Source organism: Gopherus evgoodei, chromosome 2 (genome assembly GCF_007399415.2).
Source record: "Gopherus evgoodei ecotype Sinaloan lineage chromosome 2, rGopEvg1_v1.p, whole genome shotgun sequence".
NCBI classification, from domain to species: Eukaryota; Metazoa; Chordata; order Testudines; family Testudinidae; genus Gopherus; species Gopherus evgoodei.
The window spans coordinates 21,686,758-21,700,421 of record NC_044323.1 but is presented as its reverse complement, the minus strand read 5'-3'; the positions used below and the strand labels follow the sequence as shown (position 1 = coordinate 21,700,421).

Genomic DNA, 13,664 nt, shown 5'->3' with positions numbered 1-13,664 from the left:
GATTAGTGTCTCTCATAAGGTGCATGTTTGTTGGATTTTTTTTAATTGGGGCAGGATTGCTGGTTTTTAAATAAAGGCATGGTGTAACTACTGGAATAAGCACATTTTCTTCTAAAGTGATGTGTTACAAAAACAGCATGTTAAGTTACTAAAGAACAAGAAATAATACTGAGAGATTAGCTGATATTATTTCCTGAAAACATGACAGTGCAGGGGTTCATAAACATCATCCCCCAAAAACTCAAAATACCTCTTTCTAACTATACAGTGTTGCTAAAATTAATATTATATTTTGTTCTAATGCAGTAGCAATGATGTATTTGAGGCTGAGATGGACATCACATTTGAAATCCTGAAGGCTAAGATTGTAGCAGAAACCCTATTGAGGTTAGGAGCTCAACAGTTTTGTAAAAGAAGCCAGAGCCAAGGTTTTAAGAGCTGTGGGGATCTAAAAAGGAAAGAATGAGTCGAGGCCAGGATCCATGCAGACTTCACCACCATGTAAGTTATAAAACACACACTCAGGGCTTGTCTACATCAGAAAGTTGCAGCGCTGGTGAGGGAGTTACAGCGCTGCAACTTTGAAGGTGTACACATCTGCAGGGCATCACCAGCGCTGCAACTCCCTGTTTGCAGCGCTGGCCGTACTCCCGTTTTGTCTCGGGTGTAGAGGATCCAGCGCTGGTGATCCAGCGCTGGTAATCCAATGTAGACACTTACCAGCGCTTTTCTTGACCTCCGTGGAAGGAGGAAGCCTCTGGTAATCAAGCTGGTCTCCTTTCCCGGTTTGCTCTCTCGTTCCCGGAACCCCGAGCAAGCAGGTCTCCTTCCCTGCGGTTTGCAGGGTGGCTCCGGGAACGCGAGAGCAAACCGCGGCGAAGCTGGTCTCCTTTCCCGGTTTGCTCTCTCGTTCCCCGAACCGCCGAACAAGCAGGTCTCCTTCCCTGCGTTTGCAGGGTGGCTCCGGGAACGAGAGCAAACCACGGCGAAGCTGGTCTCCTTTCCTGGTTTGCTCTCTCGTTCCCCGAACCGCCGAGCAAGCGGTTCTCCTTCCCTGCGTTTGCAGGGTGGCTCCGGGAACGCGAGAGCAAACCGGGGAAGCTGGTCTCCTTTCCCGGTTTGCTCTCTCGTTCCCCGAACCGCCGAGCAAGCGGTTCTCCTTCCCTGCGGTTTGCAGGGTGGCTCCGGGAACGCGAGAGCAAACCGCGGCGAAGCTGGTGTCCTTTCCCGGTTTGCTCTCGCGTTCCCGGAACCCCCCTTGAAGCCGCCCAACAGCGCTGCAGTGTGGCCACATTAACACCACTTGCAGCGCTGGTTGCTGTAAGTGTGGCCACTCTGCAGCGCTGGCCCTAGCAGCTGTACTAATACAGCTGTAACAACCAGCGCTGCAAAATTTTAGATGTAGACATGGCCTCACTCACACTCTCTCTCTCTACTACTACTACTGCCACTGCTGACTGTAAGGGCATGCATCTTCTTTCTTATAAGCTCACTAAATAGCCATCCTGTTGTAGAGAATCCTGGTTTCTGTCGGAATAGATTTCTTACACATTAAAAACTCCATTGGCAGGTGGAGCCTTGCACCTAGAGCAGAGTTAATCCCATTCTTTATCTTTGTGCACTTGAACAGTTTTACATATTCAAGTTTTTCTAATTTTATTTAAATTTATTAGAACTACATATTCAGTTAGACCCTCATTCTGCTGCCATTGAAATAAACAGAACTATATTTTACTTCAGTCGTGCAGGATCAGGCCATAGTTATGGCTCACATCGTCTTACTTTCAGTGACTTGTAACTTTCCAATCCCCTAAATACTTCAATACTTTAGGGCTGGAAGTTCTCATGCATGTCTCAGCCAAAACCTGAACACCTCTGGAAAAACTGAAGAAACCTAACTTGTTCCACTTGTTTAAAGTAGTTGGAAGTCAAGAAAATTGCAGGAGCACTATTGCTGAATGATGCGGAAATAATTTTAAAATTATTTTAAACAGAAGCAATATCGTGTATATTTTTCAATTAAAGCACACAGGGAAATTTAAACACAAAAATCTTGTAATGCATAATTGCAGTCAAGAATTTACCCACATGAGTCAGAAAATTCCAAGTTAGGTTGCACATAGGAAGGTTAATTCACTCTGCAGTAATAAAGGATTATATCAAATAGCTCTAACTATTCAAAGTATATGTAAAATGGCTGAATTAGGATAATCTGTGAATGGTCTGATGTTCAATTCTCACTCAAATGCTGCATATTTTTTCAATATATTTTCTTAATTTGTTTGTATTTGAAATTCATTGTAATTAAATCTAAGGAACACACCAATCCCCTTCTTGGCCAACAGCAAAAATGAAACTGCACAGATTTAAATTGTTTGTTTAAATTTAAATTTATTGGTGGTAGCTTCTATTTGGTCAAGAGGTAAGGGGTGAAATTTTCAAAGCCCCCTAACTGAGTTAGGAGCTAGGTCTCATTGAAAGGCAATGGAACTTAGTCTCCGAGTCATTTCTAGGCATGTCTGAAATTCTACTGAGGCTAATAGTGGCTATGTTTAATAATTAATGGATAATTCTTTTACCCATTAAGTTGTGCACTTGTAGCTTCATACTAGTTATTTGCATCACTACTAGAACTGTAATTTCACCTTCTCAACTTCCTCTGGAGACAGCTCATGAAATAAATTTGGTGACTCCAGTCTGACTTATATAAAGCGCCCCCTGAGACTAACTCCAAGACAGTTTAAGATTGGCAATACAAGAAAACCCTTAAAACTGATGCCATACATTTAACAATTTAAAAGAAAACATCCTCTTTTAGTCATAAGAGTTCCATCATTTGGCCTTGTATTTTATGGAACACATACAAACCGTGCAAAATGGAAGGAAAAATACACAAGAAAAAGTGCTGAGATCACAGCTTGTACAAACTTCCTGCCAAAAGAAACTAGATTTGTAACTATATTACATGACTGAGTGAGCGTCCACAAGGAGCTGTTCTGTTTATATACAATGCTCCAGTCTATGCCATTCAGGACTCCTCACTGGAGAGGGTGAGGGGAATGTACTTTAAAACCTCTAGAATTAATCTGATATCATAATCAAACCCACAGCCCTGGAAGCATTCTTTGTCCTGTTCGTAATTTACTTAGCAAAAATAAGTTACTTTACCTGCCAAAACTGTTATTCTTCCCTAATAAATTCAGACAGTTTTTGATCTTTAGGCTCAAATAGAAATTACTTCACACTGTGCAGTAACTGTAGTTCTTTGAGATGTGTCCCCATGGGTGCTCCACTGCAGGTGTGAGCGTGCCCCCTGCACCTTCGATCAGAGATTTTCATTAGCCATGCTTGTTCAGCCTGTGCCCTGCACCAAGGCTGTATCAGTCTGCACAGGCAAACTGCCCTCAGTTCCTTCTGCACCGCCAAGTCTCAGAAGGAAACTCCAGAAACAGAAGGGACGGAGGGTCGATAGTGGAGCACATCTCTAAGAACTACAGTTAATGCACAAGGTGAGTAAACTCTCTCTTCTTCGAATAGTGTACTTATGAGTGCTCCAGTTGAGGTGACTCCTGAGCAGTATCCCCATAGGGAGGAGGGAGCTTCAGAATCGAGTCCAGAACTGAGAACTGAAGAACTGCATTGCCAACTACCATATAGGAGCTAGAGGCCTCAGCTAGCGTGTAGTGTCAGGAGAAGATATGTATTGAGAACCATGTAGCAGCTCTGTAGATTTCAGATACGGGACATTCTTAATTAGAGCTATAAATGTAGACTGTGACCTTGTAGAGTGAGCTGACCCTCCAGAAGTGGGTGCAATGTGGGCAGCACTGTCAAGCAATAACACATCCAGGAATCCATTTTGATAGTCTTTGGGTAGAAACAGCAGAACCTTTAGATCAATCTGTAAAAGAAATGAATAGTCTAGGACACGGTTTCTCAACCTGTCAGTCAGGACCCAAAATTGTGTCACTAGAATGTTTCAAAGGGTCGAGTAGCAGCTCCTGTGGCTCCTATCCCACAGGCCTGATTGGGCTTGCCTCCCTGCTCTAGGCACTGTAACCTCTGGGATCCCAGCACCACTCAGGTTTGGCCCAGATGTCATGATGACGGGAGTCCAAGTAGGCCAAATCTGAGTGAGTGGCACTGCAGCCAGGTAACAACTCCACTCACACAGATTTGGTCCAGTTGGGAGGCGAGGCCAAACCTGAGTGGTGCTGCAACCCTGGATGTTGCAACAGTGAAAGCTAAGCCTAGCCAAGCACAGGAGTTGCAGCAGCTGCCACTGTGGTGTAAGTTCCAAGAAGGACCTGACCAAAACCACCTTTGGGCTTTCAGGCACAGACTATTTACTGGGTCACAACAGGCCATAAACATTTACAAATGGATCCTGAGCCCCAAAAAGTTGAGAACTACTGGTCTAGGAGATTTCCAAAATTAGTCTATCTAGGTAGAAGGCCAACTCCCTCCTAACATCTAGAGTAGGGAAGCAGTCGCCAGACTACAATTATGTTTGGGAAAGAAAAATGGTAAGTAAATATCTGAGTCAAATGAAACTCAGAAGAAGTTTAGGAAGGAACTTTGGGGCTGGCTGTAAGGAAACCATGTCCTTGTAGAAACAAGAGTCTGCCAGTAAGGCCCCAATTTCTTTGATTCTGTTGGATGATGTAATAGTCACTAAGAAGGCTGTTTTCCAAATTCAGTAAGGAGCAGGTCACCATCGGTTCTAAAGGAGGTTTTATGAGACTTAAGAACTAAATTAAGGTTCCCAACCAATATGGGGACTTTAACTGTGGGAAAAGATTTCTCAGAACTTTCATGAGAACACTCACAACTCATAGCTGTAGGGAGAGAAAACAGCAAGAATCCCTCAATTGGAGTATGGAAAGCTATTATGGCAGCCAAATGCACCTTAAAAGAACTAACTGACAGTCCTGTTTTCTTTAGTTGTAGCATGTAATCCAGAACAAGCTGCAACGAGGCAGATTCAGGAACAACTTTCTGGAGTTTGCACCAGTGACTAAATATTCTCCACTTCTGAGGTAGAAGTTTGCCTACTTTTAGTAACATCTGTTATGCCTCTGCAGAACAAGCAGACTCTAATCCCGTGAACCATAGAGGAGTCCCACTTTGAGGTGGAGAATTCTCAGATTGGGATGCAGCAGTTGCGCTGGACAAAGAGCTAAGTGAAACAAGTAAGGAAACCATGCCTGCTTTGACCATGATGGTGCTATTAGGATAACTCTGGCCTTACCATGTCTGATTTTGTTGACTGCTGTGATGATCAGAGGCATCAGGGGAAATGTGTAAAACAGCTTCTTCAGCCAAGGGAGAAGGGCATCCCATAAGGAATTATGACCTAAACCCCTCCTTGAATAGACCAGATGGCATTTTTTGTTTGTAGCTGTGGCAGAGAGGTCCATTTATGGAAATCCCCTAGTCTGAAATATGCCAACAAGATTTTGGAAGTCCAAATCCCTTTAGTACTCCAGGGAAAGACATCTCCTGAGAGCATCAGCTGTGACATTTTGCCTTCCTGGAAGATACATAAGAACTTCAGCAGTGTAATTTTTTATGCACCAGTTCCAGAACATTATTGCTTCAGCACAGAGGGAAGGAGAGTTCACTCCTCCTTGCCAATAGATATAAAATATCCAGACCACAATATGGCAGGGATTGGCAACCTTCGGCACACAGCCCGCCAGGGCTGGTTTGTTTACCTACTGCATCCGCAGGTTCGGCCGATCGCAGCTCCCACTGGCCGCGGTTCACCACTCCAGGCCAATGGGGGTGGCGGGAAGTGGCGGCCAGCACATCCCTTGGCCCGCGCCGCTTCCCGCTGCCCCGTGACTTCCGCAACCTCCATGACCAAATCATAGCCTTAGTTATGTGTAATGCAATTGTCTGTGTAACTATTTCACCTATCATATCTGAAATGAAAGATCTAACTGAAATAAAAAGCTTTTAAAGCCAAGATATAGAAATAAAATACACTTCCTTACATATTTCAGAAGAAACTGTCTATCAAGGCAAGTCCAGTTAAACTAAGGCACCATATAGAACTCATGTACACAAGGGAAACCATGAGTTCTCCTCTTCCTGACCAATGCCAGTATCACCACCAAAAGACGTGAAAAGCTGAAGGTCAACATAATGCAAAAGCAGTAGATTTGACATAATGGAACACAAAATCCAGCATCCCTAACCCTGGCAGTAGCAGGTATCTGATGCTGCAGAAGAACACATCACACCAACACCTACCCAAAAATGAACGTCACTAATTGCACAAAGCTTGCAGGAGACGTGAGTGTGCTCAGGATTCCTTCCAGATGTGATATAAACTGGCTTATTTTCTAAATAATGGGATTTGATTACCCTTCTCTTAGCATGCCTACGTGCAAATTCTAGGTCATTAAATTACTGAGCCCTTTAAAAATATCCAGCCACTGTATTTGACTGAATAACCTCCACTAGCAGAGAATTCCACCAGCTGAGTGCATGCTGGTTGAAGAAATATTTGTATCTGTTCTAAAGTTACAGGTCATTCATTCTATCAAGTGACTCCTTGTTCTTGTTTAATGAGGTGGGGGTGGAGGCAGACTCAATCATTCTCATCATTCCTTTGAATTTTTGAATTTCTCAATGCAGACATCTCCTGCTCTTTTCCTTTCCAGGCTGAATAATCCTATTTTTTCAGTTATATCATAAACAAGTCAGATCATATCTCTAATCCTCTGTTTCCCTTCTGTGCATCATTTCATAGTCCCTGTGGCCAACACCACTACTAACTCTCATCTCTTCTTTGGTTTCTCATTTTCTCCCACTAAAGTAATATGAGCTACTGAGACACACCTTTGTCCATGCCCTTCAACTAAGATTGAATGGGAAGGTGTGGGGTCCAGAAAACTCTTTACCCTTCAGCTCCTCTCTTTAGAAGTTATGGACAGGGGCTGACTGAATATTGCAGCACCTAACTTTTAGGCCTGGCAGCACTGCACAACCTCTTATTAGGCACCAGGCTCCCCATAAAATGCATAAGGAGAATTAAGTGACTAAAAAGGGATTCACAAAAAACAGCATACTGAGCCAGGAGCCACCTAAACTCTCCTCAGGAAATGCTTAGGATGGAGGTGTGTCTTGTTAGGCAAAAGTTAAAAATTAGCTAACAGCTAAAACAAAAACCGCAGAACAAGCAGGAATGCTTCAGTAGCATTAAGTAGCAAGGACACTAACAACTGTAATCAATTAATAAGCTTATATGGTCAATGCCTGCCCAGTAACTCAGCTCTTAGAACAGAACAAACCCTCCCTTCACAGCCCACTGAATACCTATATGCACTCATCCCTAACCCCCTACCCCACCCCACCCCACCTCCTTCCCCTGCAAGGTTGTCATAAACATTTAATGCAATTAAAATGACCTTTCTAATGTCTGTCTCTGTATGCACAAATAAATGCAATTAAATTAATAAAAAATGTATATAACTGGTCACTATGGCACCATATTTTTAAAGCTGCTTGTCAGTCTTCCCGGTACTGTAAATAAACCCCCTTCAGTATTGTCTGTGCTTGTCTAATTCTTAGGGAAAAAAATATTTTTGCCTAACAGTCTTAAGCTCCACCCCTCAAAGGAAGTCAGGTACCTAAGTACGTGCAAGAGAGCGAGAATGATTGTATATCCCAGTGTTTAGGGCACTCAAGTTGGAAATGGCAGACCTGGATTCAAGTTCCTGTTCTGCTAGCTATGGATCAGGGATTTGAACCCAGGTCTCCCACATCCTGAGGGAGTGTGCTAACCTGTGTATTACTGGTAAAAGAAATGCATGTCCTCTGCCAGCATCTTTTGTGTGGATTTAGGCATCTGTTGAGCAATGTCTAACAAATTGGGCCCTCAAGGCAAGCTAAGTAGGGGAAGGCCTAGTCTGAGAGTCTCACTGGTGCTTAGATGCAAATCAGGCATAGAGCAGCAAGCACAGAGCGTCAGTGCTTAGGCAGCTATGTACATGCCCAGCCAAAATTTAGGAGCCCCAAGGACTTTAACAATAGAAAATTAAGGATTTTAGACACCTTCAAGACTATAGACAGATCAGTGGTGGTTCTGCAAATGCCAAAGCCAACAAAATGTTAGGCTTAGGGCTTGTCTATGCTACGCAGCTTTTAGTGACAAGGCTGTGTCGACGTGGCCTTGTCACTAAAAGTCAGCATGTGTAAATGCTCTCTGTTGGTATTTCGTCAGCACTTTTGCCGACAAAATACTTCCTGCCAACAAAGCCGCATTCACATTGCTTTAAGTACCCGTGGCTTTAAGCACCCGTGAAAGACAAAAGTTTTGTTGACAATGTCGCAGTGTAGACAAGCCCTTAGATACCTAAATATGGGTTTCTCTCTCCTCTTTGAGGACATCTATGTGAAATTACCCACACAACAGTAATCTTAATAAAAACAAGATTTATTAAAACAGAGAGAAAATTGGAAGAAAAAAAACTTTTGCTTATCATACTAGATTTACACTTCTCATACACTAAACTAGATAAGACATTTTCAGCTTAGCTACGATAAAAAAAGGAAAGTGAATACGCTTGTATCCCTTAAAACTAATATCCCCTCTGACAAGTCTGGTCAGCCTGTCAGTATTGCTTGCTGCCCAGAGACCAATAACCCCTCTTTTGTTCCCCACAGACACCCTTAACTCCCATCGCCAGTTTTCCCAAACACTGTTCTAAAGACAAAAAGACAGAGTAGGCTTTGGTAGATAGTTTAGTCTCCACCTCTCAGGAGATTGTCCTCTGAAGAAGAAAAAACACTTAATGAAGATTAATGGCTGCCCTTCTACAGCTTAATGAACTAGCTCAGACACTGCCTTTCATTGACCACCGTGGCTGGCTGCACCCAATTTCGGCCAGGTCTCTTGATAAACCCCTCAAGCATTTTTTCCCCCTCTTGTCATGAGCTAAGAGTTATAGACCCTCTGTCATAAAGCTATCTCTTATGATGATGAGTGAAAAACAGCTAAAAAATGGTTCTCAAATTGACAGGTCACTCTTTCTTTTTGCCTTTTGTGGTTTTAGGTCTAGTCCACACAGTTTTTACCTGTACAACTATGTTGGTCAGAGGCAATGTTGTACTGACATAGTTATACCAGTACAGTAACTCCTCACTTAAAGTCGTCCCGGTTAACGTTGGTTTGTTGTTATGTTGCTGATCAATTAGAGAACATGCTTGTTTAAAGTTGTGCAATGCTTCCTAATAACGTTGTTTGGCAGCTTTGTCCACTGCTTGCAGAAAGAGCAACCCATTCAAGCTAGTTGGTGGGGGTTTGGAACCAGGGTGGACTGGCAGCCCCCCATCAGCTCCCTGCTTCTCTAAGTTCCCTGGGTGGTAGCCGCCCAGCAGGCTGTCAATTGCCGGGCAGTTCAGCTGTCCCTACCCCCAGTACTGCTTCTGCCCTCTGCCTTGGAGCTGCTCCCAGGAGCCTCCTGCTTGCTGTGTGGGGGCAGAGGGGGCAAAGGGGGGTTAATGTCAGAGTGTCCCCCTCACCCCTGCTCCTGCCCCATCTCCATAGAGTGGGGGGGGTGGGGACACGACAGGACTCAGGACAGAGGGAGCTTGCTGGCAGAGGCTGCTGAACTTGCTGATCTACTTTAAAAGGCAATGTACTTAGAGTGGGGTCAGCATACTTAAAGGTGCAATGTGCATCTCTCTTTCACACACACACACACACACACACACACACACACACACACACACACACACACACACACACGGTGTGTAAAAGCAGCAAAGAGTCCTGCGGCACCTTATAGACTAACAGACATATTGGAGCATGAGCTTTCGTGGATGAATACCCACTTCGTCGGATGCAATGGTGTGTGTGTGTCTGCCATGCTGTCTCCCCTCCCTCCATTTGTGCTGCCTTGTAGAGTGTGAGGCTACATTAACAACAATGTGTTAACCCTTGAGGGCTCAGCCGAGTGCTAGTTCATCATTTAGCAGTAAGGCATTCCCTGGGAAATATCCCTCCCTCTTCCACCCTCTGACTTCACCACCTCAACCAAGCTTCACAATCATCATTGCTGTGTACAGTACTAAATTGTTTGTTTAAAACTTATACTCTGTGTAGAGTATACTATATATATATAGTCTTTTCTCTGGTGAAAAAAATTTCCCTGGAATCTAACCCACCCCCCCCATTTACACTAATTCTTATGGGGAAACTGGATTCGCTTAACATCATTTCGCTTAAAGTCGCATTTTTCAGGAAAATAACTACAACATTAAGCGAGGAGTTACTGTACAACCCTAACGTGAACACAGTTATGCTGGTGTAGCTTATTCCCATTCCCATATGGGAATAAGCTATTTTCGTATAAGCGTATTTATACTGATGTAACTGCAACCCCTCTAGGAGGACTGTAACGCTTTAACAGTATTGCCAACCACAAGTGTTCAAAAATCAAAAGCCAGACACCCCAAAATCATGAGATTTTTTAAAATAACTTTTGGATTTTTTTATTTGATTTCTGGTTTCTGAGCCATTAGGGTACACTTATTTGGTATTTTCAAGCTCTTCTCCACAAATATGAGAGCTAGAAACTTACTTTTTAAAAAATGAAAACAGAGATTCTCCTGCAATCTCTTGATTCCAGGAGTGGAGGCTTTAAGAAAAATACCAGATATCATGAAATGAGCAATAAAATCACAAATGTTGGCAACGCTGGCTTAATTATACCAGTAGAGATAAAGTAGTACAACTTTTCTGCGTAGACAAGCTGTTGGGAGGATGATTGTCTTTAGAGGTTTTTACCAGTTGATTAGCAATTAACTCAAGGTAGTAAGCAACTTTGCAAAGGCTAGTCTAAACACTGTCCAAACTTTGTTCCAGGCTGTGGTTTACCTTATGTCAGCAAGGACTATTCAGGTGAGTAAGGTCATGTCTACACTATAAAGTTTTGCTACTTTAATTATACCAGTACAGTTAAATCCCACCTCCTCATGCACGGATATACCAGTATAAAACTGCTGATATCAGTATAGCTTTATTCTGGTTCAGAAAGCAAAAGGCACCTTTTTCATAGATTCTAGGACTGGAAGGGACCTTGAGAGATCATCAAGTCCAGTCTCCTGCCCTCATGGCAGGACCAAATACTATCTAGACCATTCTGGATAGACATTTATCTAACCTATCTAACACTTTACTACAGAACTGCCTTCACACCAGGGGTTATATTGGTATAACTATATCAGTAAAAAAATCACACCTCCAATCAGACTAGATATACTGGTATAACTTTTCTAGCCAGGCTAACAGTTTACAGGATCAGTCCTTTACTCTGCAGTATCCCCACGGAATTATAACTACATACAAGCACACACAAAAAATAAAAAAAGAAGTCTAAAGGAAGAAGAAACAGACTGTTGTGCAGCAGCTCAAAAAAAAAATTTTTTTTTTAGAAGTGTAGGCTGGCCCCCAAATAATGCAAGCCAGTGCTACAGCCAAAAGCATGAAGACTATTGTAGAAGAACAGCTATAGTACTGGTAATTTTAAGAGTCTGACCTTCTGGTTGGCATTGCCATGGAAGACAATGCATTCTTATAACACAACATTAAACTAAGACTCTCAGAATTGTAACCATGTCATCTGTATTTTTTTTTTTGGATGTCTGGAAAGAACAGCATGTAGGAATTCAGGGTGGGGTTGTACACTAGGTTCCATATCACCAACAAGAAATGGACTCTGATCTGGGGCTTCAATAAGTGCATTACACTTCTCATACACTAAACTAGATAAGACAACTAACGGCCGCCAGGGGGATAGTACTATAGATATTCAAATAATTTTTTTCTAACTAAGTTGAATTAAAAAATGATACAAAGGGATCCTTTTAAGTAGTCATAAATAACTGATTATCTAAAGAAAGGTATCTTTGTATACAAATATTTTATAGAATGAGCACTGTGCCAGAAAGAACACAGGGATAATTTCCTTCCCAGATGGCAGATATGAATAATCACCACTGTCAGTATATTAATATGTGATAGACTGTCAATAAGTTAATATTTCATAATCAAGACCTTGAGTTCACTAGAAAGATGTGTTCACTAGAAAGGTTTTTTATAACATGTTAAACGCCTAGTGTTGTTAAGGTTTTAACATGTATCAGCTGGCCAGGGTAAGCCCTAGAGGCCAACCATTTCAGGGCAGATTTTTAAATGTGCCTGCATCTTTAAGGGCCTGAGGAGGGATAGCTCAGTGGTTTAAGCATTAGCCTGCTAAATGCAAGGTTGTGAGCTCAATCCTTGAGGGGGCTATTTAGGGAACTGGGGTAAAAAACTCTGTCTGAGGATTTGTCCTCCTTTGAGCAGAGGGTTGGACTACATGATCTCCTGAGGTCCCTTCCAACCCTAGTCTATGCACTTCATAAACATTTGTGGCTCAGCCTAGGGTAAAAACAGACCTTTGTTTCCCAGTACAAAAGTATGCAGACAATCATATTAATTAAAAGACAATCAAATAAGTTAAAACACAACCACAAACTCAAGTCTAGACATAGCTAATAAGGTTAGGAAAGGGGCATCACACCTTTTAAAGACTGTCAGGAGTAAATGATGAAGGTCAAGGACTCAGATGGGCTTCTGAGATACTGTGATATTAACAAGAAGAAAGAGAGGAAAGACTGTGATGGACTGGCAAAAGTGAGGTCTAGTATCAAAGTAAATAATTATTTAACTTGCTGTAACCACAAGATTCAGAACTAGTGTACCTAGGCAAGACAAGTTATAGATGCAAACCAAGCTACGTTTTATATGTATAAACATCTCCTGTCTGTGTGTTCCATTCTATGCAACCGAAGAAGTGAGCTGTAGCTCATGAAAGCTCATGCTGAAATAAATTTGTTAGTCTCTAAGGTGCCACAAGTACTCCTGTTTTATACGATGTAGCTTTCATTTATTTTGATTTACTCTTCTCTAAAAAGAACACCAAACAATGTTTTATTTATGGCCCTACCAAATTCACAATGCATTTTGGTAAATTTCATGGTCACAGGATTTTAAAAATCTTAAATTTCACAGCTTCAGATATTTAAATTTGAAATTTCACTGTGTTGTAATCATGGGGGTCCTGACTCAACAGGAGGCTGTGGGGAGGGGGTCACAGTTGGCCACTCTTACTTCTGCACTGCTGTTGGCAGGGCGCTGCCTTCAGAGTGGGGCTCCCAGCCAGCAGCTGCAGAGATTCCTGCAGACATGGGTCTGACCTGACCCCAGGAGAGGCTCATGCAGGGGAAGAGAAAGTCCCATCCCTCCCTAGCCCAGCTGGGACTAGCAGCTGGAGCCAAGCACATGGTAGTAGCTTGGCTGACCCTCCCTGGCTCTGGGTTCAGCGCTTAGGGGTTAAAGGAGCCTTGGGCTGACTGTGTGTGACTGAGGGGGGTGACCACAGTGCCCCCTGGCCATGCCACCCTGGACATTCATACACACTGCCCACCTGTAAATACCTTTTAAAATCTGGCTCTTAGTGAAAGTCTGGTGACTAGGTACAGTGGCAGGAATAAGAGAATGAAGTCTCAGATTGTGACAAACACGTCTATTGAATCCAGAGTGCCAACACCTCCAGCAAGATGTGGAGAGCCATCCACAGCTATTAACTTCAGTGAGAGTTAAGACT

At 42.8% G+C, this 13,664-nt stretch overlaps 1 protein-coding gene across 5 annotated transcripts in view; it reads right to left on the bottom strand.

The window, feature by feature from the left end:
• ZMYND11 (zinc finger MYND-type containing 11) overlaps positions 1-3,879 on the bottom strand; it is a 96,395-nt gene extending 92,516 nt beyond the window's left edge. For 2 of the 5 annotated variants that reach the window (XM_030550121.1, XM_030550123.1), the window contains exon 1: positions 3,780-3,879. The gene's annotated coding sequence lies outside the window, so the exon portion shown is untranslated. The remainder of the gene's footprint in view (positions 1-3,779) is intronic. The other 3 variants (XM_030550126.1, XM_030550127.1, XM_030550124.1) reach the window with 2 other exon arrangements.
• Between the last annotated feature and the right edge of the window lie 9,785 nt (positions 3,880-13,664).